The sequence below is a fragment of the Acinonyx jubatus genome, chromosome F2, assembly GCF_027475565.1.
Source record: "Acinonyx jubatus isolate Ajub_Pintada_27869175 chromosome F2, VMU_Ajub_asm_v1.0, whole genome shotgun sequence".
Classification (NCBI taxonomy): domain Eukaryota; kingdom Metazoa; phylum Chordata; class Mammalia; order Carnivora; family Felidae; genus Acinonyx; species Acinonyx jubatus.
In genome coordinates this window covers 39,058,540-39,085,522 of record NC_069394.1, presented here as the reverse complement: position 1 = coordinate 39,085,522, position 26,983 = coordinate 39,058,540, and the positions used below count along the sequence as shown (strand labels likewise).

At 43.7% G+C, this 26,983-nt stretch overlaps 1 long non-coding RNA gene across 1 annotated transcript in view; it reads right to left on the bottom strand.

The window, feature by feature from the left end:
- LOC106983849 (uncharacterized) overlaps positions 1-26,983 on the bottom strand; it is a 129,951-nt gene that overhangs the window by 64,528 nt on the left and 38,440 nt on the right. The window contains exon 4 of the long non-coding RNA XR_008292804.1: positions 15,471-15,778. This is a non-coding gene — a long non-coding RNA (uncharacterized LOC106983849). The remainder of the gene's footprint in view (positions 1-15,470; positions 15,779-26,983) is intronic.

The following is a 26,983-nucleotide window of genomic DNA, read 5'->3' as shown; positions in this document are numbered from 1 at the left end:
GGTGCCCCAAGACTGCTTAATTCTTGGTTACAGGATGCTTAGCACCATCCCTCACCTCTGCCCACTAGATGCCAGTAGCATCCCCGGGGAAGTTGTGACAACCAAAATTATCTCCAGACATTGAGAAGCCCCCCAGACCTCCTGCAAAGAGAGGGAACAAAATCGCCCTGTGCAGGAAACCACTGCTTGAGATTAGACCCAGCTTCTTTTCAAAACCGAAATCATAGAAAGTTATATAGATGCTAACATGTTCATAGCTAGGGTGCAAGAGCCTAGTACTGAGTTCCAAAATGGACATTCTAAACAGTGCTTGGATAAGAAACAGAAAAATCCCTTCCCTCTTTTGCTATTCATGTATCTGTTCATATCGCAAATATTTGCTGAGCCTCTACTGTGTGCCAGACACTGTGCTTGCCACAGAAACTTTCTGGTTTTCTTTGCTTTGCCTTTTTTTTTTTTAACACGTCAGCACTTTTTTATTTCAGAAACCAGTGGGATAGAAGGAAACTTTTAAGGGATCATCTAAGCCAGTGAATTATTGCGTGATTAATAGAGGTGAGTTTATTTTCTATTACATGATATAAATGTGTAATTCTTGGGGCCCCTGGGTGGCTCAGTCTGTTAAGCATCAGACTTCAGCTCAGGCCATGATTTCATGGCTCACAGGTTCGAGCCCCACATCAGGGTCTGTGCTGACAGCTCAGAACCTGGAGCCAGCTTCGGATTCTTTGTCTCCCTCTCTCTCTCTGCCCCTCCCCTGGTTATGCGCTGTCTCTCCTGTCTCTCAAAAATAAATTTTAAAAAATGTGTAATTCCTACCAAATGATGTCTTTAGATAGTATGTTCAAATTGCATAGGTTAAAGTGGTTTTGTGTTGTGAATATAAAGGGAATTGAAGTCTTATAAACTTGCTCAGACACTGTAACTATTTGTTTATGTTTTTCTCTCCCCCACTAGACTATCTGCTCTTTAAGAACTTCTATGTATTTGCTGGCTGCAGGTGCTTAATAAATGTTTGATGAGGGAATGAAAGAATGATCTTCCAACCTTCTAGCTGAGGATTCTCTGCCTTTATAACTGAGCTTCGTGACTGTTTCCTATTCTCTTGAGATAGACAGAGATGCAGATAATACTTAGGCTTAAAAATTTTCCAAATCTCTCACATATATTACAAAATAATGTTAAAATGAAAGTAATCCCCAAAATGACCACAGGTGCAGTAGCAAGTATCCCTTTTACACTGAACGAAATTAGGAGAAGCTGGCTCCTTCCTTCTCAGTGGCCCACTAAATATTAGTCTTTAAATGCGGGATTTGAAAGTATGTATTTCAGTTGGTAGGAGAAGCATCACTACCTGCTGAAGAAAAAAACAAGAATTTAAGCAGCATCAAAGGCAAGGCAGGTTGGGACTTAGTAAAATTTTGTTGAACATAAAATATGTGAAGCAGGAGAATGCTTTCCTAAAGGAGGTGCAAAGTCACCACAAAAAACAGTGGTTCCCAAATTACTCCATTCCTAGAGGTAAGGTTCCATATTCTTGCAGAAAAACCTGCAGGAAAAATTTTGAGCCACCAGACGGTGCTCCACCAAAATCCCGAGGAACTACCTCAATGAGCTCCCTGAGGAGCACTCAGATTTTGAAGTCACAAAGCGCTCATGGCTGTTTTCCCAACCAATCCTCCATAAACTGCGCTCCATGGAAAAGTACTGTATCTTCAGCTCCAGATTTCGAGATCAGTACCCCATTTCCTAGAGGCGGAGTCACGTAGGATCAGTGTTGCCTTAGACTGGAGTTCTATGTCAGCTATAATCCTTCTGCAGTAGTGGGAGCGGTCCTATTCTTGCATATGCTTGTGACTATGGAAATTTACATATGCTTAATTTATGGTTGCCACTTTTCTTAAGTACATTGGTGATGAATAAATCATAACAATATGAGAACATATGAGGCTATAACATTTAATTTAGCAATTAATAATTAAGATTAAGAGAACGGTTTGTCATTTAGAAACACCAGGATTAATCCTTTTAACTACCATCTGGATTTCTTTTAAATTATCTGGTTTGTTTAAGCCTTGTTTACTTTCACTTAACAGCCCTCAAATTTCACTAATTTAGCACACCAGATATTCAGCTTATTGCCTTAGCAGAAAACAGAACAAAATATGATGGAACTTAGCACTGGAACCACTAAGTTGGTGGAAACAGCATGGAGGATGGAAGAGACCTATCTTTCAGTCCACATCAGCCACCCCTTACCTGCAGGACCCTGGGCAAGTAACTTCCTGTCCCTCGATTTCATTCCCTTCCTTTGTAAAGTGACAGAGGGCTGGACTGCAACAGAGGATTTAACTTTTTATTTTTAAGCTAATTCAGAGCACTTGGGTGGCTCAGTCAGTTAAGCATCTGCCTTCGGCTCTGGTCATGATCTCACAGTTCCTGTGTTTGAGCCCTGTGTTGAGCTCTGTGCTGACAGCTCAGAGCCTGGAGCCTGCTTCAAACCCCCTGTCCCCTTCTCTCTCTGCGCCTCCCCTGTTTGCACTCTTTCTCTCTCAAAAATAAGTAAGTAGAAACTTATTTTTAAGTAAACCCATTCTTCTGTAATGGAAGAATAGTCTATCAACGTCCTGGCTCTAGAGAGATGGTAAATGGATTCCATTTGGCCTCACACAAATGTTGGAGGTTTCCCCTTCCTCACTGCACCACCTCTCCAGGTGTCCAGAAACAGGTCCCCCATCAATCATGGGGATGGGACTCCTGCATGTGGGACAAACCTTCCAATTCAAGTTGTCCACATGGAGTAGGAATCACGGGGCCTATCCCAAGTGTGCTCGGTTACGTGTTTCAGCAGCTAAATAGTAGATTAAGTGAGGGATTTATTTCTTTCATTTAACAAGGAAACTGAGTACCAGGTAAGCCAGCCCTAATGTGGCTGCCCAAGGACAGGGGCTCCTACATCCCTAACTCCTCCATCCTTAGCAAATGGTCACAAAGTGTCTGGGGTATCTCTAGGCATCATGTCTCCATTTTAGGCAGAAAAGGAAGGGAAAGGAGAGGGCAAAGGTTCATGCCAGCTGAGTCCCTCCATTTCTTTTAGCAAAGCAATAACTTTCCTAGAAGCTGTCCACATGACCACATGACCTTGAAGGAAACCTAGGAATTTTTTGATGAACACGTTGCCACCCTGAACCAAATTGGAGATATAATAGTAAGGGGAAACAAGTGAGAGGAAATCGAGTAGGCTACTAGCTGTAGATGCCACAGGAATGAGAAAGTATTGGGACACAGATGGAGGTCCTCATGCTAGTCATTAGATGATATGCAGATGGCTTTCTAAGAGGAAGTCCTCACCAGACACCAAGAAATCCATTGCCAAAGCTCCTCCTTGTAGGGGATGCAGTGCTCACTCCAACAGAAACTTGGCTTCCTTTGACATCCAACACAGGTAAGCCTTTCATTGATGGCTTAGGTGCTTGGGAGCCTGCCAGGCTCTAGATGCTGACTCTGCACATATTGGAATCTGGTCCCCCACCCAGACCCCACCGACCTCCCTTCCTATTCACTTCGCCCTATCTTTCCCTGTCTCCCATCTCTGAGAGTCTTTCCTAAGGCAGAAGTCTTTGCCTTTACTCACTTCCCAAATCTCTGTCCTACACACAGAAACCTGCCCTTGCAGAAACCCAGGTTTTTGAAATTTACAGCCCAAGAATGTCTTTTCTTTTTTGTCCCTCTGTCTTCTCTGAGTCGTCTTTCTCCTAAGGTAATGGACACAGAAACCCATGCTCACTGAATGGGTCAAGGGCCCAGGGAGGCAAGGAAATGCCAGAAATAAAACAAGTTAGATTTTAAAATATCATTCCTCTGCTCTTCCTGTGAAATATTTCCCCAAAACACAAAATGTAAAACAGATAAAAATTAGAGCCAACATGACTAAAGGATGGATAGGACATGGGAGGACCCCAAGGCCTTCCTCATGAGGCCCGACAGAAGTCAGCCAAGGAAAGTTTGAGAATTCACCAAATTGGAAAATCTCTATGGTCTCTTCCATCTTGAAAGTTCTACAATTCAATGGTAAGGAGCAAATTGTAATCTCTTTTCCCCAAACTTGAGAATAGTCCCACATAGTAAGTGTGACAGACAGAGTAAATGATAATTAAAGTGGGCATGGTCCCAGGCTTTCCTTGATTCTGACCCTACTCCTTGGCCTATTTCAGACTTTTCAGCTTCCCCACACCCCAAGCAGGGCTTGGTGAAGAGGAATCAACATTGAAGAATGAGAATCAAGAAGAGACACCAGGTTGGGAGGAGCCCAGATGGCGGAACAGCATGGAAGTTTTTTGTGTGTCTCACATCCATGAAATACAGCCAGACCAACACTAAACCATCCTACACACCTAGAAAATTGATTGGAGGATTAACACAACAATCTGCATAACCTGAACCACAGAATTCACTAGGTACGCAGAGAGGTGAACTTGGGGAGCAAGAAGCCCAGGGAAGGGAGGTGCTTTTGCAGGTGGACAGAGGACGGAGGGGCAGGGGGGAATATGGGAAAAGCACCCCTCTCCAAAAGCAGCTGGAGAGAAAGTGGAATACTGGAAACAGCCACAGGACTAAACTAAAAAGGGAGAAAGGAGAAAGGAGAGGGTTTAAATTCCATTAAGACTGTAAACAAGGGGAGCGCTAAGTCTGCAACTCCGCAGCTCCATACCTAGCGGTGCTCTGGTAGGAAGGGCGAATCCCCAGGAACAGAGTGGGGTCCAGGAGGTTCTCAGGCCACACGGAGAAAAGCGGTTCCACTGCTGAAAGGACATTTGGTAGAAACTGTTGAATCCACCTGGTCCCAGCAGACCCCAGAAGGCGGCCACATTTGCTGGTGCTGGGGCAAGGTCATTAAGGGTGAAGCCTGGTGCCAGATGTGGGTTGTGATTTTCCATAATCCCTGAAAAGCTGCTGCTACACTATCTCGTGAACTTTTTTCTGGGGCGGGCTGGTACCTGGCCGCAGTCTCAGGGCACCGGCAACAACAGGGTCCAGCAAGCGTTCCTGGGTGCAGCCAGCATTCAGCTATTGCTCAGTGAGACCCTCCCGCAGAGGGGCGGAACGGGTCAAAGCCGCAGTCTTTTGGAAGTAAGGGGCCGGGGAAAACAGCCGCATCTGAGACAAAACCCCGGAGAGAGGTACTGCCTGGGGCCTGGTCACGGAGAGTGAAAAAGCGGGGAGTGGACGAGAGCTGAAGACAGAGGACGGTGCGCGATTGCTGACACGGGAGAACACACTGGGTAGCTGCATAGCGCCATTTTCACCAACCCCGTGCATGCGCATATGCACCTATAAACGCCAAACCCTCCACCCCAGTAGGCTAGCAGCGCCATCTAGTGGAGAATGGAGCCGTTACACTGAGCCCCACCCAACTGGGCCAACCTCACTCTTCAAGAACACAAGTCTCACCACCTACTTCGTTTATAGACTATAAAGCATTTCATAGTCTAACATCTAGGAGAAAACGAAGTAATTTCAGTCCCATTTCAATCTGTTAGCAGGTCCATCTATTCAATTTTCTTTTTGCTCCTTTTTTTCTTTTTCAATTCTTTTATTTTTCTTTTATTTTCTTTTATTTATTTTTTAAATTTTACATCCAAATTAGTTAGCATATAGTGCAACAATGATTTCAGGAGTAGATTCCTTAATGCCCCTTATCCACTTAGCCCATATCCCCTCCCACAACCCCTCCAGTAACCAGAATGGGAATGCAAGCTGGGACAGCCACTCTGGAAAACAGTATGGAGGTTCCTCAAAAAACTAAAACTAGAACTACCCTACGACCCACCAATTGCACTACTAGGCATTTATCCAAGGGATACAGGTGTGCTGTTTCAAAGGGACACACGCACCCCCCTGTTTCTAGCAGCACTATCAACAATAGCCAAAGGATGGAAAGAGCCCAAATGTCCATCGATGGATGAATGGATAAAGAAAATGTGATATATATATATATATATATATATATACATACATACATACATATACAACGGAGTATTACTTGGCAATCAAAGAGAATGAAATCTTGCCATTTGCAACTACGTAGATGGAACTGGAGGGTATTATGCTAAGTGAAATTAGTCAGAGAAAGACAAATATCATCTGACCTCACTCATATGAGGACTTTAAGAGACAAAACACATGAACATAAGGGAAGGGAAACAAAAATAATATAAAAACAGGGAGCGGGACAAAACAGAAGAGACTCATAAATATGGAAAACAAACAGAGGGTTACTGGAGGGGGTGTGGGAAGGGGAATGGGCTAAATGGGTAAGGGGCACTAAGGAATCTAGTCCTGAAATCATTGTTGCACTATATGCTAATTTGGATGTAAATTTTAAAAAATAAAAAATAAAATAAAAAAAAAAAAGAAGAGACACCAAGTCAAAAAGTTAAACACAGAAATAATATATGACCCCCCCCAAAAAAAGACAGAAATAAAAAAGAAGTAATATATGACCCAGAAATTCCACACCTAGGAATACCCAAAAGAACTGAAAAGAGATACTCAAATGAGCACTTGTGCATTCGTGTTCACAGCAGCTCTATTCACATTAGCCAGAGGTTTTAAAAACAAATGTCCATCAGCAGATAAATGGATAAACAAACTACAGTATATACATACAATGGAATATTATTCAGCCATTGAAAGGCATAAAGTACTGATACATGCTGGATGAGCCTTGAAAACAGCATTATCGTTGAAAGAAACCAGACATAAAAGGCCTCATATTGTAGGATGCCATTGATGTGAAATGTCAGAGTAGGTCCATAGATACAGAAAGCCAACTGGTGGCTGCCTGGGGCCGAGGGAGAGGAGAGGGGGTGACTGCAGAGTTTTATTTTGGGAGAACGATATGTTTTGGAACTAGAAGTAGTGGCTGCATAATATTATGAATTTATTAAGTGCCACTGAGTTGTTCACTTTAAAATGGTTAATTTGGGGGCACCTGGGTAGCTCAGTCAGTTGAGCATCAGATTCTTGATTTCGGCTCAGGTCATGATCCCAGAGTCTTGGGATCAATCCCCAAGTTGGGCCCTATGCTGAGCATGGAGCCTGCTTAAAATTTTCTCTCTCTCTCTCTCTGTGTCTCAAATAAAAGATAAAAATAAAATAAAATGGTTAATTTCATGTTTTGTGAATTTCATCCCAACTCTTTTTTAAATCAGTTTTTAAAAACAGAAAAGAAAAGGTAGCACTAGGGAGCAATTTGCAGGGTGATTGTTTGAGGGCAGTAGCTGAGAAAAGAGAGCATGAGGGCAGCGGACAGGAGAGGAACTGCTGGCCATTGTATGTCCCTTCCCCTCCCCTGAGGTCCAAGGGGAGGACTCCAGCACTGTCACAGTTAAGAACACAAGCTCTGGAGCCAGACTTCCTCATTGTAAATCCCAGTCCTGCTAAAGTAGTCACTGTGATTTGGGGCCATATCTCAGCTTCCCCCTCTGTAACATGGAGATAATAATAATACCTCATTCACAGAAGATGTTCAAAGGGTGACCACAAGCCTTCAGTGAATGTTACCCCCATGTTCTTCATCATTTTGGACTGATGGACCATCTTCTTGGCCAGAGAATTCCAGAAATGAGCCATGTCAGCTCTGCTTTGTAAGTCTTATACCAACGTTTCCCTCTTCTATGATTTTTTTTAATGCAAAATTGTAAGACAACTATAAATAACATCACCTCCTAAAAAAGCTATCTAGTTGCCTAGGGCTGATGTCACAAAGTACCACAATCTGGTTGGCCTAGAATAACAGAAGTGTATTCTCTCACAGTTCTGGAGGTTAGAAGTTAGAAATCAAAGTGTCAGCAGGGCCACGTTCCCACCAAAGCCTCCAGGGGATGATCCCTCCCCACTTCCTCCAGCTTCTGGCAGCCCCTGGCACTCATTGGCCTGTGACACCATAACTCCTATCTCTGCCTCCATCTTCACATGCCCGTCTTCCTGTGTGTCTTCACATCAGCTTCCCTGAATGCATGTCCGTGTCCAAATTCCCCTCTTCTTATAAGGACACCGGCTCACCCTACTCCAGCATGAGCTCATCTTAACTAATTACATCTGCAATGACCCTATTTCCAAATAAGGTCATTCTGAGGTTCTGAGGGTTAGAACTTCAATATATATATATCGGGTTACACAATTCAACCCATAACTAGTCACTATTGCGCTCCTAATGTGCTCATAAGCTCCAGTGTCACCCTTCTGTGGTCCATCTCAGACCAGTTAGCTGCTGGCACAAACCTTGAGGGTGCAAAAAAGCCTTCCTTCTGCAGACATATCTCTCATCTGATACACCGCACTTTGTACACACTCCAAACTGATTGGTCACACTTGGTTCCTCCACCAGTCTGTGAACTCCCTAAGTGTAGGGACTATATCGTATTCAACTTTGAAGAGTAGAGAAATACTAGAAGAGTACCTGGTACTTGTATGCAGACTCCAACAGTTGGGGAAAGAAAGGAAGAAAGGAAAGAGGGAAAGCAAGACTCAAATGTCTACTGGTTCAGCAGCCCCACCTGCGAGTGACACCAGACCCTCAGCTCTCCCTTCCCGTTCTCTGTTCCACCTCGTTTCTTGCACGTGGGTCCCCATCTCTGCCTCCACCCAGGCTCTGCTCTGGATTGCCAATAGCTACTCTGACCACAGGCTGGATGTGAGAGCTCGCCGCGACTCCTAAATGACATGAGCTCTCTCTAACCACTACAACCCAACCTGTGGTAGCCTTCGAGTCTCAGCACTCTCCCCGACAGGGCCAGAACATGGAGGACACCGGCCTTTCCCCTGATCACCCACCGTTCAGCCTAATGCCAGCATAAATAAAAGTTGCCAAGCCTTGTGGAGCACTTACTGTATGCCAGGAGATTCTATTCCATTCTGTTCTCCTCACACAGGTCAGCTCCTTGACACCTCATAATAATCCAATGTGGTGGAAACTATTGTTATCTCTACCTTACAGATGAGGAAACCGAGGCTTGGAGAAGTTAAATACCTTGGCCAAGGTCACAGCTAGCGAGTGCGGGAAACAGAGTTTGACTCCAGGCAACCTAACAAGTGTTAAGACAAAAACATCCAAAGCTTGGAAGCAGATGAAAAGACGGCTGGCCGCCTTTCCAGTGTCATACTGGAACAATACAGACTCACTCCAGAATTATCTTGTCCTCCAGGGGGTTTACCATAATGACTCACTCTTCACTATTGATTAGGCCCTTCCACAGCTTTGTGAGGGTATATGCTAACTTGCACAAAGCTGAGAGTGACTCAAATGATCCTTGACCTGCAGCAATGTGAGGGAGTTTCTCTCTAGTGGAAAAGGTAACTCCAAAGGTGACAGCTCCATTGTCGCCTAGGCGTTTAGCCAGTTCCCAGCTAAAGCAGCAATCTTATTCTGGCAGCCTTTCTTTCAGTGACCATGAATACTTCAGTCTCAACTGTAATCCTTTGAACCGGGTTTACCATCCTGCTAGTTCCCTCATTCATGGGTTAATTAAATGTGTGACACATGTTCGTTCTATATGAGACTTATGTTTTTAATGTACTGAACTTTTTACCCGGCACACCAAGATCCACAGGCGTAACCACTATACAAGAATTAATGAATGAATGAATGAATGAATGAAAGTTAAATCAGAAGATACATGTTGATTATGTTTAAGAAGGAAGTGCAAACCACAACCAGAACCCACCGGTCCCTGAAAGAGTAATGAATAACCTGCTACGAAAGAGTATTGTTACTCCATATGTTAATTCCCCACAAAAACCAAGATTCGCATAGAACAGCAAAAGCTGCTCTGGGAATCCTGGCTGCTGCTTGCTTTGGGAATTTGATGGAAGTGAGACAGACCTTTGAGACCAAGTTTGGAACTTACCGAAGAACCAGATGTTCCCCCAGGAAACTGAACTGTGGTGTAACCTCCTGGGGATTCTTAAAAGGGAACACAATTAACATTTTTACCAAATGGTCTTGCTCAGCGGAAACCAAGCACCCCAATTCAAGACCGCTAATAGAAGTTAATAAATGAAATAACTACAGCACAGTGCATGCTATGGTTTCTTGGAATATAAAGGGTGCTTAACAAATATTGAACGAATCAAAAACTTGCTCTGCAGTGCAGAGAAATCACTTCTGCAAAAAATAAAATGAAGTTGAGCCAATTCCATTGGAGACATCTTTCAGAACTATGAAAGTTATTTTCTTTATTTAGGGAAAGATTATGACACACATACTTAATGCCGAGTCACTGCTAATAACTTGCTAATGGTGCTAATGGAGTTCTTAATTATATGGGAAAGAACCATGAATGACCTATTTTTCAAGTGTTTGAAAATGGAAACATACATTAGGAGCCCATTGCATCCTTCTGTGTTTCTTTTCTGCGGTGGTTATGGGTATTTATGGTTTCTATTTGCGGAAGGATTTCACCAGCACACCATTGGACAAAGGAGACTGGAAGCAATATTAAGGGATGACGTTAGAAAACATCAATAGGAAAAGAAAAAAGAAAAAAGAAAAAAAAGAAAACATCAATAGGCTCCGTGAAATGAGCCCCTAGTTAGACAACATGCTTACTAATTGATTCAAGGCACTCTTCTAAGCAGTACGAATACAGCCATAAACAAAATGCACAACGTGTCTTACCACCTTGGAGTTTAGGTTTAGTAGGGAAAAACAGACGTGAAAAAATAAACAAGAAATGCGCATAGTAAGATAGAGGGTGATGCGTGCTATGGAGAAAAGTAGCACAGGAACAGGGAAGAGGGAGTTCCGGTTGGGGACTGGAGGAGGAGCTTGTGATTTAAAATAGGACGGTTAAGGGTGGCCTCACCGAGTACAGACATGAAGGACGTGAGAGAGCAAATGATAAGGGTATCTGGGGAAAGAGCATTCCCGGAAGAGAAAATAGATCTGGTAGGGTTTGGGATGGAGGACTGATGTGACCCACTGAGGTCTGAACAGATCGCCTGGCCACTGGATTGAGAACAGATTGGAGAGGGGTCAGGGCAAAACAGCCGTGTTGAGAGCTGCTGCCCTCCCGGATGCGAGCCCCTCTTCCCAACAGCCTTCACTTGAAAATGTGTCCAGCCTGCTCTTGCAATGTCACCTTACAGTGATCAGATTTAACCCCTGCTCCGTGAGAAAATCAAAGAGAAGGGGGAAGATGGAGCTGGACATGAGGGTTACAGTTTCCCAGGAAATCAGAAAAAAATACAACTCCAACCTGCGTTTTTGACAGTTAAGGAAATCGAGTGGACTCGTCTCCTTAGGAAGACAAAAGCTAATGTTAGTAAGTTAAAAATAACAATGCGATACAGAGTGTGCTGGAATAATTAGCCTTGGAAAGGGGTCACCCCGGTGATCTTGTTACATTTCCTCAGAGGACTTGCCCGAGCAGTAGCAGGTGAGTAATAGGAAACTGCTGGATGGCCAGGCATAATGGTCTAGTTTTAAAAACCTATAATTTAATGTTGAAATAAATGGCAGAGCCCAAAAACATTGGGATCAATTAGATGAGAGTTAAAGAAAATAACAGGCACTAGTGTCCTATAGATAGCTCTCTTAGGATGTACTATCACGCTGTCCTTCGCTGTAAGTCAAGACCCTGAGCTGCCAGTATCCTTGGACACCTGCCAAATGTATACGGGTGGAGTTTCCTGTACATCGAAGTTGTACAACACCGTTCAGTTTACAGGCAGAAGGTTTGTAGAGTTTTTTTTCTAAACTGCACTTATTGAAACCAAGGCCCGCTGCTTGGAAGGCTAATGCTTTGTTGCAGGTCAGTGCTTTTCTCACCCTGCCTGCTGACTTGCATGAACTGAAACAAAAACCAATTATTCACCAAGATTGAAATCTACAGATGCCTCAAGAGCAGTTTTAATTTAGTTTTAGAATGATGGGCTGGCTTTTCTCCCTCCCCTGTTAGTGTCAGATACAGCCAAATTTAAAACATTGCCAAGTAATGAAAAGTTACTTAAATCTTTCTCTTATGACTATTGCCTATTTACAACCATTATGATCACTTTCTGGCTGGCCACAAACACATTTCTTTTTAAATGGAATGTCCCAGGGCTCATTTTGAGCTATTTTCTCACCCCCTTTATTGACCTCGATCCCTTTCTCACATTCCCTTGGAAGTCCGAACCTTGATTCTATAAATACATTAAAAATAAAAACTGATCCCGTTTGGAATGAGGTCATATTGTTGAATTTATTCTCAGATCATATCATGAGTTAAACAATTCTTGTTTGCTCTATAATATGCTTAGAGTTCAGGTGTGGCCAGGCTTCAACTTCTTGGCATCCATAGTGGTCAAAGAGGAGCATTCAGGTTGTAGTATGGACTAGAAGGTCTCATCCAGATGATTGGAGCTTCTGCCCTGCCTGTGCCTCAGGATAAACTACCCTGCCATCTCTCAGCAAGCAGGCTAAACACCATGCATTTAGCAGCTATAAGCAGTCACCAGATAGGATACTGTTCCCTGCCCGTAACACCATCTAAGTCAATATCTTAACCTCAACAGACACTTCAGTGTCACCCAAGAGTCTTTCTAACGTGTCTATTCCTTGATCCAATTTATCTTATTAAACACCTACTATGTGCAAAGCACTGGGCCAGACACAAGAGTCAATGTCTATAGACGGCTCCATCTTCTGTTCCTCCTACAGTTATTTCTAACCTACACTGTTCTTCTGGAGCTTCCACCAAGAACACAGCCCTGCCCACACCATGACTTTAGGACTTCTGACCTCCAAACCCGTAGGAAAATAGATGTGTATGGTTTGGGCCGCGAAAGCTTGTGGTTATTTGTTACGGCAGCAATAGAACACTAATATAGGCCACGTGAACAAGAGGGAATGAAGAGGTGTGGCCCAAGAGCATGTTAAGGGCCCAATTTTGTGGGCCCTTGTAGGTCATAACAGAGCACAGGTTTTGTTCTGGTTGTGATGGGAAGTAGATGAGTGATATTTTCTAACTTATGTTCTGGCTGCTATGTAGACAAAGAGTGAAGGCCAGAAAACGAGTGGAGAGGCTGTTACAATAGTCTAGGGGTCTTGGACCAAGGTTGCAACATTGGAGAGCATGAAAGGTGGTCAGATTTAGAATCTGTTTTAGAGGGGAAGGTGAGAACGCTACTGGATTGACTGTGAATTGTGAGGGAAAAAGCAAATCAAGCTGGCCTGTCTCCCTGCAGGCGCATCCACCTGAACTTGTTTGGGCTCTGACCCCCCGCCTTGGGTCACTGACATCTCCCCCCTCCCAACAAGATCACTGAGCTGCTCAACCCCACATAATGGCTTTTGAGCTACAGGGAAAAGAATGGGAAACAGATGAGGAAAAACAATAGGACAACCTTCTGCTTCTTAAATGCGAAACATTGTTTCAAAGTTGTTTAGAAATGTATTCTGGGAAAAGGTATGTGTCCCTTTTAAGAAGTGCTACTTATAAAAGTTGTAGATGAGGGGGGACAACTCAAACAATGAGTGAAATGCTCTCATACTAAAATTTAGCAATATGTAAGAAGCTCGAGACGCAGTAGTGGCTGAGAACAGAAATGTTTCCCTCTTTTAAAGTAAAGTGGAAATTGAATTCTTGTTGTTCAGGAGAACAAAATGTTGTTGTCATAGTGAACATAAGGTTCATTGTCTACTGTGTCTTTTTCTGCTTTGAAGAGATGTAGGGGAATCAGGAGGCACAGCAAATTTCCAAGGCTATAAGGAAGCTAGAAGGATAAACTGAGGCTTACCTTTAATTACCAGGGTAATGCCACATACAGAGAACACAGGTGATGGAGAAGTAGAGGAACCCCAAACTGGCCTAAGTCCCAGAAGCGTGAACCTTCCTCAGGAGGGATCTGACTCCAAGATAAGCCTTCAGAGTAAATAATAAACATTAAGGGTGGCTATGTTGGGGCGCCTGGGCGGCTCAGTCAAACATCTGACTCTTGATTACGGCTCAGGTCATGATCTCACAGTTCATGAGATTGAGACTCAAACCAGCTTGGGATTCTTTTTCCCTCCCTCTCTCTCTCTCTCTCTCTGCCCCTCCCTCATGTGCATTCTCTCTCTCTCTCTGTCTGTCTCTCTCTCTCTCTCAAAACAAATAAATAAACTTAAAACAAAGTGTCTATGTTACCAGGGTTACTTTAAATCAGAACTCATAGATATCAAAGACTGAACTCTACTATTAGGAAAGTTACCAAAATACCCAAAGGGCATTTTCTTTTTTATGACAGATATATGATGTGTAAATAGAATATCATTAAGTGTTTCTGTTTTCAGCCATGATGGACTAGATTATACTCAACCAACTCTGTCACCAAGAACAACTAGAAAAGTTGGATAGAATTCACCACATATCTTTTTGAAGGCTTTCAGAAGCTACCAAAACAGTCAGGAATTGAGAGCCCACAATCCTTAGTTTATGTTCCTCTCAGAAGCAGATTCCAAGAGAATGATTTGAGTGTAAGGGATGATTAGAGGAAACATTGGTAGGGTAGTGGGGAAGTGAGACAAGGAAGGGAAGGCAGACAAAAAAGAGCTGGTTTTTGGTTGTGTGTGTTTTTGTTTGTTTGTTTGTTTGTTTTTGCCACTGGGATTATCCAAAGCCTGAGTCCACAGGGGAAATCTGCAATGCCTCCTGTCTATCACCCAAATTGCAAGAGAGCTGGAGTATTTATACTCCAGTTGTACTTTATCAGACCTTCATGACCATAACACCAAAAATAGACAATGATAGTAGCAGAAGGAAAAGGTGCAGACCAATCTCTCTTGTGAACATAAATACCAAAATCCAAAACAAAATATTATCAACCAAGTTTAGCTATAAGAGGATGATCCATCATGTCCAAGCTGGGTTTATTCCAAGAATATAATACTGATTTATACTTAAAAATCAGTGTAATTCATCCCATGAACAGGATAAAGAAGAAAATTATATGACCACTTACATAAAATGTTATTTAGTATTCAGTTTGGATATTTATTAGACATTTTTACTTTTTTTTAAACAAAGAGTGAACAATACATATTAATTTCCACTCAGCTAATCACCTGGCTTATTTTAAATCTTATAGTTAGGCAAAATGACCAGGGTACAAGAGAGGCTTACAGTAATTATAGGATCAAGTTTTAAAGGGCCTGGAGGAACCTCTTGGAAGGGCATATATAGAGAGAGTAATGATGATCATAAAAGAAAATGTGTATGTCTCATAAACCAGTGAAGCAAACCCAATTCTTCAGAAGTGGCAGGCTGGAAATGATTGAGAGAGGGCAAGCCTCAGGCCAAATGTAGGTACACTTTTGATATAGGTTAAAATATGGCTGTATATACATAAAGTCAGGGGATATAACTGTAAGGGCCAGCATATAAAAGCATGAATCAGAAGAAAAGGAAACCAACATATCAGTCCAGAGATGGAAAGATGGCTACCTTAAGTCATGGTCCAGGTAAAGCCTTAGATGTTAATCTAGGTAGAGTACAGAAGTGAAAAGTGAGTTGCTCTTCCAGGAAAGCCAATTACGGGGGTGGAAATTCAAGTGGAATGAAGTAAGTCTAGAAGAACGTCAAGTCTAGTTGGTGGCCTGCAGATAAAGGTCCATTCAGGCAGCCGAGCCTACAGGGAAAAGTCTAAGAGGCAGATATCGGTGTCGGAAAAATCCAGCAGTATTCACACGTTCAACGACATTGAGGGTCTGCTGCGTTGTAAGCACATTCCTTTCGCTAAATGAGGGCAACATCTGGTGAGGAGAGACAAGCAAAGAAAAACAACAAATGTGACATAATAAGGTAAATGCAAAGTGAGAGCAACACAAAATGTATTTTATGAACATGAAAAGAGGCACCCACGTCAGTATAGAGCTGTGCTACCCAATGTGGTAGCCATTAAACCACATGTGGCTACTCAAATTTAAATTCATTAAAATTAACTGAAATTTAAAATTCAGTTCCTTAGTGGCAAAAGCCATATGTGGCAAATGGCTACCATGTGAGACAGTGCAAATACAGAATACTTCCACTGTTGTACAACATTCTACTAGACAGCACTGAATTCTAAAGAATTCAGAGAAGGCTTTTTGACGTCTGAGTTAAGTCTTTAAAAATACATAGAAGTTAGGCGGGCAAAAAAAAAAAAAAAAAAAGAAGCACATATAGCAAAAAATAAGAAATGAGTCTGGAAACAGGCAGGAGCAGATCAGTTAGCCCCAAATGTCACATACGTGAGCTTAGATTTTATGCCATATGTTGGATGGCCCCAAACCTACTATTAGTTTAACTCAGATATGCAGAGAAATGTAGGCCTTCTATGGAGAATGTTACTTCAGAGACAGGGAAAGAGGGTGTGAAAACAGCATCCGGATCCTTTTTCTTGGTTCTGGATTCTCTCTAGCCTTTGTGGTGATCAGGGTCATGGTCCCTTGTCCCTCTTGTCACTGCTTCCACTAATGATAACAGTGTTCTAGAGCCAGCTCATAGTGGCTATTGAGAACCGAGCATATGTAGCTTTTCTTTTTTTCTTTTTTTAGTGTTTTTAAAATTTTTTTTAATGTTTATTCATTTTTGAGAGGGAGACAGAGCATGAGCTGGGGGGGGGGGGGGAGGGGGGCGGGCAGAGAGAGAGGGAGACACAGAATCCAAAGCAGGCTCCAGGCTCCAAGCTGTCAGCACAGAGCCCAACATAGGGCTCAAACCTATGAACAACTGTAAGATTGTGACTTGAGCTGAAGTCGGACGCTTAATTGACTGAACTACCCAGGAGCCCCTCTAGTCTCCTTTTTAATTGGTGTATACATAGGTATACTCCCAGCTGAGAGGTTTAAGATTTATGAAATTTTTGGTTTGTTGGACTTAAGATTTATGAGGTTCAAAGTGATGTTTTGGTCTCAAGATCCATCTGAGGAATTTTCTAGATGCTAGTTACCACAGAATATAGAGAACCCAGAGGAAAAGAAAGTCACCACTGGAACCACTGAGAATGAGGCTTGCAAATGGTGGCAAAGGTACAATGCACCAACCCTCTGAGTCTACTTGAATATGCCCCCCTTGCAACAGGGGGCCATTATTATACTATGGGGAGGGGGTCCCAGCAGAGGAGCAAGCTGATGCTGGATCAAGAGGCGGTACCATTTTGTGTCTTTCTCCAACAATTTCCAACAAGAAGTCTTTAGGAAGACAGGAGACAGATCAGGTTAGGGTTTGAATTATATGGCCGAGAGATGGAGGGGTCTGTGGGCAGAGGAGTTGATAGAGCAGTTCAGGTGAAGACATACGAAATAGCCAATAGGGGATGAAGAGCCTAAAGGGTTGAAAGGCTGGAAGAAGGTGAGCAGGATCAGAGAAGCGGAGAGGATGTGGAGGAGTCCAAGAAAGAGTAAGTCCATGGGAAAGAGAAAATGACCAACGTTTGGGGTGAACTGGTCGCAAATTAAGGCTACATCTGCTAGTTGTTTCCAGTGACAAACAATTGAAGATGTGGCCCATGAAGCAGGTAACTATAAAGGACTAGAAGTGAAAGTCAAGGGGAAGTTCAAGAGCAAAGCCAAGGTTGGGACAAGAAAGCTACAAGACAACAGAATATACTAGATTGTGGTAGGATTCTTCTTTAGTGGGGAGAGTCAGCTCCACTTCAGTCTTTAGTGAGGGAGGTGGGCAGGCTCCAGCTTACCAGCGGGAGACTCCGAGAAGAAGAGGGAGGTCCTCGTGGATACCCGAGTGAGCCTCAATGGCAAATGTCCTCTTACGTGAGAACAGGGAATGGGCAACCAAGGAATGGCAGAGGGGAGCCGGAAGGAAGCCAGCAGTCTTCCTGCCCCTCCTCCAGCAGTGCTCCTGGGGTGGGAGGCTGTGAGGATTACAGACGTGGCGTCTCAGGGCATTGAGTCAGATTCTCATGAGGACCAGGACTGAAAAAAGCGAGTCTGAACACATGTGAGATGTTGAGGAGTTTGCAAACGATGAAATAAATGCTGTGGTGTGTGTACTGGAAGGAGGACGAATGTGGGAGGACCCAGAGGTGAGCAGGTGCAGAGCAAGACAGAGAAAACAAGACAGCAGAGGTGCGAGGGGAGGGGAGGAGGTGCATTTGGCTTTTATGGTGATAAAGGACCACAAGGAAGAGAGGACCGGCTGCAAGTGATGGACAGCGCTGAGGGGAGGACGAAGAAACGGAGGCACCTGCCTAAAACACAAAGTTTAGAGGGGTGCCAAAAAACCCTCATTAACCAACATAAATAAAACTTTAATGCAAAATTTTAAAAATCAAAATTAATGTCAAAAATCCATGGCGGGCAAAATAACAAATTTTTTAATGAAGACAGACTGTTTTATGGCTCCATGTTGTACAATAATGATCGTCATTTCCAATCAGCCCACTGTTCCCAGGCCCTGCCTGTCAAGTCTCCCACGGGACAAGTTTATGAGAGTTGACGATGGCAGGCCATCGAATGACACAGGACTTCACATACAGCCATGTTAGGGGACTATTCAAAATATGGGAGGTCATTGGCTAAGTGTACATGGGGGCCCACATTTCTCCTTATGTGGCTCAGCAGGGAGCTGGAAACTGACCTCGGCTGCACTTACTTGAGCCCAGGTTGCTCTGTGCTAGGAGTGATCAGAGGGCCAGACAGAACAGGCCTGCTCCAGGACAGGCAGGGAGGATTTCCCAAGACCATGGGAACTCTGTGCTAAGAAGGGGGCTGAGACACAAAGTCCAGCGCGGTGGCAGAGTGATGGTTAGTACCAAGGGCATTTTACCTTTGTGGAGCAGGTGTGAGGCATGCATAGACGCTGGAGAAGGGATTCTGAGCAGCTGCAGTGAAGGCAAGGACCTGAGAAACAGAAAACCCCGAAATTCAGACAGATCGATCTACCGGGAACACAGACCAGCCACAAAGGTGAGTAACTAACGAGAGATGAACCCAGTTGCTAAAACGCAATGTCCCAAGACTGGGTTACCTAGGACAGAAACCTGCCCTCAAACATGGGGCCACCAGGGTGAGGGCAGTGCCGACAGCACGGCAACTTGATGATAAGGCCGGGAACTCAGACCCTGAGAGCCCTCATCCCTACTTCCCAGAGTGGCATCTGGTCTTAGGCGAGGCAGAGAGGCTGAGACCCTGCGCATGGAGTGAGAGGGACCAGAAGCTTCTAGTGGGAAGAGATTTGAGCCACACCTGATCTCATATGGGAGGCCATCTTGTGCTTTGTGAGCCCATCTCATTTGAGTTGGAACCTCAGAATCTGAGTGTCGGTGCGTCGATTTCATAAAGCAGCTCATGCTGGTGGCAGCACATCCCACGAGGATTCGGGGACTCACCACCTTCTCAGAGTTTGACCTTGGGCAGGTGATTGGGTTTCAGCTGTGTCTTCTGTAAAATGCAGTTGAGGACACCCATCTGGCCACTCACTACATAGGTGTCAGGATGGCAGGGTGTAATGTCAGCGATAGAACTTGGGGAAAAGAAGCATCCTGCGCTGAACGATAAGTGCCATTATTTTTCTGTAGAGCGTATTTCTATCTGCCCCTGCCTGACTCAGCCCTCAGACTCACTCAGTCACTCATGTAAGTAAGTGCAGACTATGTGCAAACAAAACGTGCCAGGGGCTGTATTTGTTGGCTGATATGTTGGTTTATAGAAGTAAGAAATGAGGAGCTTTGCAGCTCTGGGCCTCTGGTAAAAAAAAATTCTTCCTCTTTCCCCTCCCTTATTTCCTCGTTAGCCCTGTGAAGAGTAGCCAGGCTGTGGGGAGATCGTATCTGGCTGTACACAACTATGTCTTTCAAGGATGGTAATAGAACAATCGAATGTCCATCATAAGCTATATTTCTCTAAACTAATATTTATAAACTCCCACACCTCTTTGCCAAAGAGATCAACAGATAATTCCCTAAGCTATCAAATCCAGAAATTTGAACCCTTCGAAACAATACCAGCAGAAAGCTCAAAGCACAACAGATGAAAGGTATACTGTGTGGCATGCATTCATTTTCAACTGATAATATGAATTGCATGTTTTTTCCACTGCCCTTCCATACCCCACATTTACTTGAATCCCAATGAAAACATAAATCAGTTCTCATTTCAGAAGCTGCTCCTGTTTTACCATATAGACATCCATCGACGGGCAAGAAGTTTAACTGTTCAACCGATAAAATTCCAACCAAAAAAATTATAATTAGGAAATATAGTTGCCCTTTAGGCACCAAATAAAATCTATGCCAGAGATTGCTAATGTGTGATGGTGCTGAATATTGGCTAGCATTTATTATGTCCCAGGTGCTGTGCTAAGTGCTTTGCATGCTTTATTTTATTTATTCAGTATAGAAACCCATTATAAGGACTATTAGTATCTACTTAGACAGATGAGGACAAGAGTCGTGAGGACAAGAGTCGTAAGGACACCCTGGAAGCCGTTGAGATGGTACAAGGCTTATGAAGGTGTATGATGGCTGCCTGTTTTTCTGCCTTCCTCACCCCACCCTCTGGACTATAAGCTGCTTGAAGGCAGGGACTGGGCTCCACTCATTGTTGTCTCCCTGAGGGTTAACTCTGGCCAGCCATAAAGTAGACACCCACAAAATAACTGCCCCCATCTTTCACGTTGCTCAAGTCAAAAACCTTGAAATCATCCTCGGTTCCTGTCTTCCTAGCACACCTCACATCCCATCTATTAGCAAATCCCGTCAGCTTGACCTTCAAACATATGCAGAATCTGACCATTTCTTGCCCCTGCCACCATCACCATCCCGGTCTGAGCTACCATCACCTCTCCTGAATGAGTGCAACAGCCTTCTACTGGTCTCTGCACTTTCAGACCTTGTCCTCCTGCTGATCCTGCAAAAACTGAAAGCAGATATTTTCCTTAGCTACTCGAAACCCTCCAACAGCTTCTGATCTGTCCTAAGATAAAAACCCAGTGCTCTGAAGGACCCTCTAGGAGCTGACTCCTATAACCAGTCTGTCGTCTCTACCTCATGTCTCAGCTCCAGCCACACTGGCCTCCTTGGTGTTTCTCAAACGTGTCATGTGTGCTCCTGCCTCAGGACCTTTGCACTTCTCCCTTTGCCTGGTATATCTGGCCTCAAATGTCTGCGCTCTCATTCTCCCAACCTCATTCAAGCCTTTAATCAAATGTCACCTTCTCAGTAACACCCTTCCTGGACACCGTAGCAGCTATTACAACCCAGCCCACCTCCCAGAGCACTGTATCATTTCCCAAAATGTATCATTACTATATGCTATTTTATTTCTTTATGTTTATTTATTTTGGGGAGAGCACAAGCAGGGGAGGGGCAGGGAGAGGGGGGCAGAGGATCCAAAGTGGGCTCCAGGCTGTGCTGACAGGCTGACAGCAGCAAGCCCAAAGGGGGCTCAAACTCCTGAACCGCGAGGTCTTGATGTGAGCCAAAGTCAGACGTTCAACCGACTGAGCCACCCAGTTGCCCCTGATGCACTTTTAAATTTTGGTTATTGCCTGTGCCTTCCCTCCTCTAGAATGTGAGCTCCACAAGGGCAAAACTTCTGTCTTTTTTTTTCATTGAAGTAATCCTGACACATAAGTAGGCACTCAGTAAAAATGTATTACATGGCTAAACAAATGAATAAAGCAAATGAATGGATACTTTCCCAACTATACTAAATGGCTGATACCACTTGGTGGATGAGTCCTACCGGCCAGCTAACGGGGTCCATCCTGAGCGTGCCCCCGGGGGTAGCAGGCCTCCTCCTGGTCTCTGGGTCCCTGGCCTGATTCTGAGTCCCAGGAGTGAAGCACTGTCCCCTTCCTGACCGTGGCATTCACAGGCGGCTCTCAGAGAGAGGGCCTGTGCCGCGTGATCCCAGGTCCTGGGTCTCCAGGGAGCCTTCGACATGCCAAAGTCTTGCCAAGAACGTCAATGCCGCGCTGAAGGACACTCAGCGCCTGCCTTCCGTATTCCACAACACTTAACCCAAAGCTTGTCAAGTGGCCATCTCCAAGGTTAGGTCTCGAGCAGAGAAATATTATAATCCCCATTTGTTAAAAGAAAGCTTGATTGGTTTAGAATCATGTAATCACAGAATGTTAAAAGTGGAAAGACTTTATAAATAAGGGCTTCTTGATCTTTATGGGTCCCAGAGCCCTTTAGAAGTCTAATGAAGCATGTAACCCGTTCTGAGACTAATGCTTTTAATATAATATAAACAAGGGGAAACCCATTACGTTAAAATATAGCTACAAAATATCGTTCAAACCTGGGGATGGTTGTACAACCATCAATGTAATTAATGCCACTGAATTGTACACTTCAAAATGGTTCAAATGGCAACTTCTGTGCTATATATCTTTACCACAAGAATAAAATGCTCAGAAGTTTGTGATATAGTACTATGCATCCAGTAACAAGATCTAGCCATGGGTCTCATAACTACTATACTTTCAAAGCAGTGAAGGGAGTAAGTGATATTCAGAAATCTCTACAACTCCCATAATGTAAAATGAAAATATACGTGATTTCTGCTGACAAGAAAGTCGCAGATCCTAAGGCGCCTGGGTGGCTCAGTCGGTTAAGCATCCACCTTCCTTTCAGGTCATGATCTTGTGGTCTGTGAGTTTGAGCCCCACGTTGGGCTCTGTGCTGACAGCTCAGACCCTGGAGCCTGCTTCAGATTCTGTATCTCCCTCTCTTTCTCCCCCTCTTCTGCTCATTCTCTCTCTCTTTTTCTGTTTCTTTCTTTCTTTCTTTTTTCTTTCTCTCTCTCTCTCTCAAAAATAAATAACAACATTAAAAAAAAAAAAAAGAAGGAAGTCTCAGATCCTGCAAACAAGGATCCTGCAAACTGTGGTTCACTGCCTATGTTCATAATTGAAGGAAATACTACATTTCAGTTAGAGGTTAGTGACAACAAAGGTGTGATAAACAACTCTGCTGTTATAGACCATGTCGCTCTGACTGGTCCTTTAGAGATGAGAAGTCTAAGATGGGGGCAAGGGGGGAATCTAAGAAATCTAAGATAAGAAGACTGAGAAGTCTAAGCCCCGAGCCCCCAACTCCAGACATTTAGTGTTGGAGGAAACTCAGTGAACAGAGGAGGACCTTGAAAACTCAAATACGTAATTTTGTTTACATCTAGGAATGACTACATGGGACATCAGTCATCCCCATATTCCCTTAAGGACCGCCTTCACCACCCTCACAAACCTCTCTGCCTATTGATTCCACTACAGAGACCTAAGACGTATTTTTATTCTCTGTATTTGAGTTTCCTCATCTGCAAACTGAGACCAATAACTGGGCTTAACCACCCTGGGGTGTTGTGAACATTAGATGAAATAGTATATTTAAAGCGCCTATCACAGCGCCTGGCATGTTGTTTAAGATGGATAAATATGTATTAAATTCCCTCCTGGTAACTTAGCCCTCAATTCTGTCTAATGCCAACAGGTAATCTGTCAACTCAGCTGTGTGAGTTCATCGTCCAGGATTCTGTTAAAGACAACTGCTTACACTTAGTGATTATGTTGGATTTCTTTCTAGGCCAACTTTCACTTCTAGACTCCTGTTGCCTGACCTCTGCGGCCTCTGCAAAGGATGAGCTGCCACAAACTCTTCAAAGAATGTCTTTAGATTCTCGTGGCTGTTTTGTGCCTGGGAAGACAAAGGAATGCCTGAGCAGGGTGAGGGTGGCCACTCACGGCCCTCACCCACGGTGCACACACTGGACAGATGTTCTCTAACCCTGTTATTCTGCAGGCCTCTGCACACACAAGCCAGCGCCTGAAAATACTGTGTATTAAGGTGAAAGTTCTGCCAAATTCACAGGAAAAAAAAAAATAGTCTAAAAGAGGGCTCCTGGGGCACCTGGGTGGCTCAGTCGGGTGGGCATCTGACTTCGGCTCAGGTCATGATCTCACGACTCGTGGATTCGAGCCCCGTGTCGGACTGTGTGCTGACCGCTCAGAGCCTGGAGCCTGCTTCAGATTCTGTGTCTCCCTCTCTCTCTGCCCCTCCCCTGCTCGTACTCTGTCTTTGTCTCTCTCTCTCTCTCTCTCAAAAATAAACATTAAAAAAAAAATTAAAAGAGGGTTCCTGACACAATACTTGTCTGTGAACAGTAAACACCAGAAAGTTTGTCTACTTGGGGGCTGTGGGCTATGCGAAGGAAGCTGACGGGGACCCCAGGATTCAGGTAATGGGGGGAGCATTTGGTGTGGGCTTGGGGGGCCCAACAGCACAGGGCAGGAGAGGGACCGGGCCCCCTTCTCTGCATACCCTGCACTTTCTTCCATCCGTGCCACATCTCTGCTGTCCTCCCACCTCCATTCTGTTCCCTACCCAGGACCACCTAATAATTTGTGGGACCCAGTGCAAAGTGAAAATGTGAGAACCATTGTTCAAAGCTTATTGAAAATGTTCAGGACCGTGAAAACAGAACACTAACCAAAGCTCTGGTCCTTCTGCGTGCACCGGGACCACCTGTCACTTCACGGGTCCCCTTCAGCCAGCCCCGCCTCTCCCTTTCTCTGCTGGTGTCTCCTTTCTCACACATCTGCCTCTCCGTGGTTCGTGGTTCGAGATGACACTTACCCCGGCCCTGCCCCATAGAGATATCAGGATTCCAAACTCCCAGATGATTGGAGCTGCAAAAGCCCCTAGGACACTCCTGGTATTTTCTACACGAGGAAACCAAAGGGTTGGCTAGGGGATGACCACAGGGATATATTGATTGAACCTTGTTTTTCTGGCCAGGAGCCCCTGGCTTGCCCCACTGAATCACCTGCGTGATTACTTCTCTCCTCTCTTACAGTAAGTTTTCTTTTTTATTTTTTTAATGCTTATTTATTTATTTTGAGAGAGACAGACCACAAGCCATAGAGAAGCAGAGGGAGAGAGAGAAAATCTGAACCAGGCTCCAAGCTCAGTTCAGTGGCTCAACACAGAGCCCAACTCGGAGCTCAATCCCATGACCGTGAGATCATGACCCGAGCTGAAATCAAGAGTCAGACGCTTAACTGACTGAGCCACCCAGGCACCCCCCCATGACTTATTTTAAAACCGGAAGTTCATATTTCTTGATACCTTTCACCCATTTTGCACCCCCCAAACTCCCCTACTCTCTGGCAATCACTATTCCCTGTATCTGTAAGTCTGGGTTTTTGTTTTGTTCTGTTTGGGTTTGTTTTGTTTTTTTTTTTTTTTTTTTGATTCAAGATATAAGTGAAATTCTATGATAGACAAAAAAAAAATATGTTTATACCTTGTGACGATGTAAAGAATTGTTAATGACTCTATTCACTAAAACAGTGATCTCAAATATGAGTAACTTGGATAATTACAGTATTATTTACAATAGTGAAAACTGAACAACATTTTGCTCAAAATCCTTCCTGGAGTGTTCATTCTTGAATGATCTCAAAATGCTGCTACTACAATTTAGAGATAGTATCACTAGGTGGCACTAGGGAACCTCTGGCTTGGGAGTCCAACTCCAAGATTAGCTGTCAAGCCTTCAGAGCCCCGCTGCTGGTAGAATGCTTATTGAGAATCTTTCTCACAGTGAGTTCACAATGAGTTCACAATGCCCTCCCCCGCAAAAAAAAATCCCGTTTTTAGAAGTATATTATTTCAAAAAGTAAATGAACAAAGATGTATGTACACAGTAGCAAAAAAACGTGAAACAACCCATATGCCCATCAGAAGAGGATTGAGTACATACATGTGATATTAATGGTGAAGATCTATATTGACATGAAAAGATGTCCCTTATACATTATTTTTAAGTGAAAAGAAAGCAGACTGCAGAGCACTAACATGAAAGATGGTTATAAGGGTTAGAAACACATCCAGAATCAAATGGTCTGGAATCACACCCCAACTATTAGCTGTGTGATCTTGAGCAAGTTTCTTAACCTCTCTGGGCTTCATTTCTAAAGTGGGAATGAAAGTACTACCTTACTGGGGGTTTGTAAGGATTCAATGCAGTATTACAGGGAAAGCCCTGAGAACAGGGCCCAGCATATCCTAAGCTCCTGGCAAGTGCTTGCTACCATGATTACATACAGTGTGATCCCACTGCCTGATTACATATCCATTCTATCTGTAGGTGGACACATGCATTTTCCAGAAGGGTAAGTATCAAAATGTTACTTTTAATGGTTATACTATCTGGGTGGTGAACTTACAGGCGGTATTTTAATTAAAGCTCTTTATCGCTTGGGGGAAAATTTTTGATGGTGGCCCTATACGCTCAAATAGAAGAGACCTCAAATGACAGCCTTCCATAACAGATTTCTAAAAAACCTAAAAGATTTTTAAATTTTTAAATTTAGTAACAAAAAAATAATTGTCTTAAAATAGATTCTACAACGCAAGCTGGTGCAGCCACTCTGGAAAACAGTATGGAGGTTCCTCAAAAAACTAAAAATAGAACTACCCTACGACCCAGCCATTGCACCACTAGGCATTTATCCACGGGATACAGGTGTGCTGTTTCAAAAGGACACATGCACCCCCATGTTTAGAGCAGCACTATCAACCAACAATAGCCAAAAGATGGAAAGAGCCCAAATGTCCATCGATGGATGATTGGATAAAGAAAATGTGGTATATATGTACAATGGAGTATTACACGGCCATCAAAACGAGTGAACTCTTGCCATTTGCAACTATGTGGATGGAACTGGAGGGTATTATGCTAAGAGAAATTAGTCAGTCAGAGAAAGACAAAAATCATGACTTCACTCATATGAGGACTTTAAGAGACAAAACACATGAACATAAGGGAAGGGAAACAAAAATAATATAAAAACAGGGAGGGGGACAAAACAGAAGAGACTCATAAATATGGAAAACAAACAGAGGGTTGCTGGAGGGGTTGTGGGAGGGGGGATGGGCTAAATGGGTAAGGGGCATTACGGAATCTACTCCTGAAATCATTGTTTCACTATATGCTAACTAATTTGGA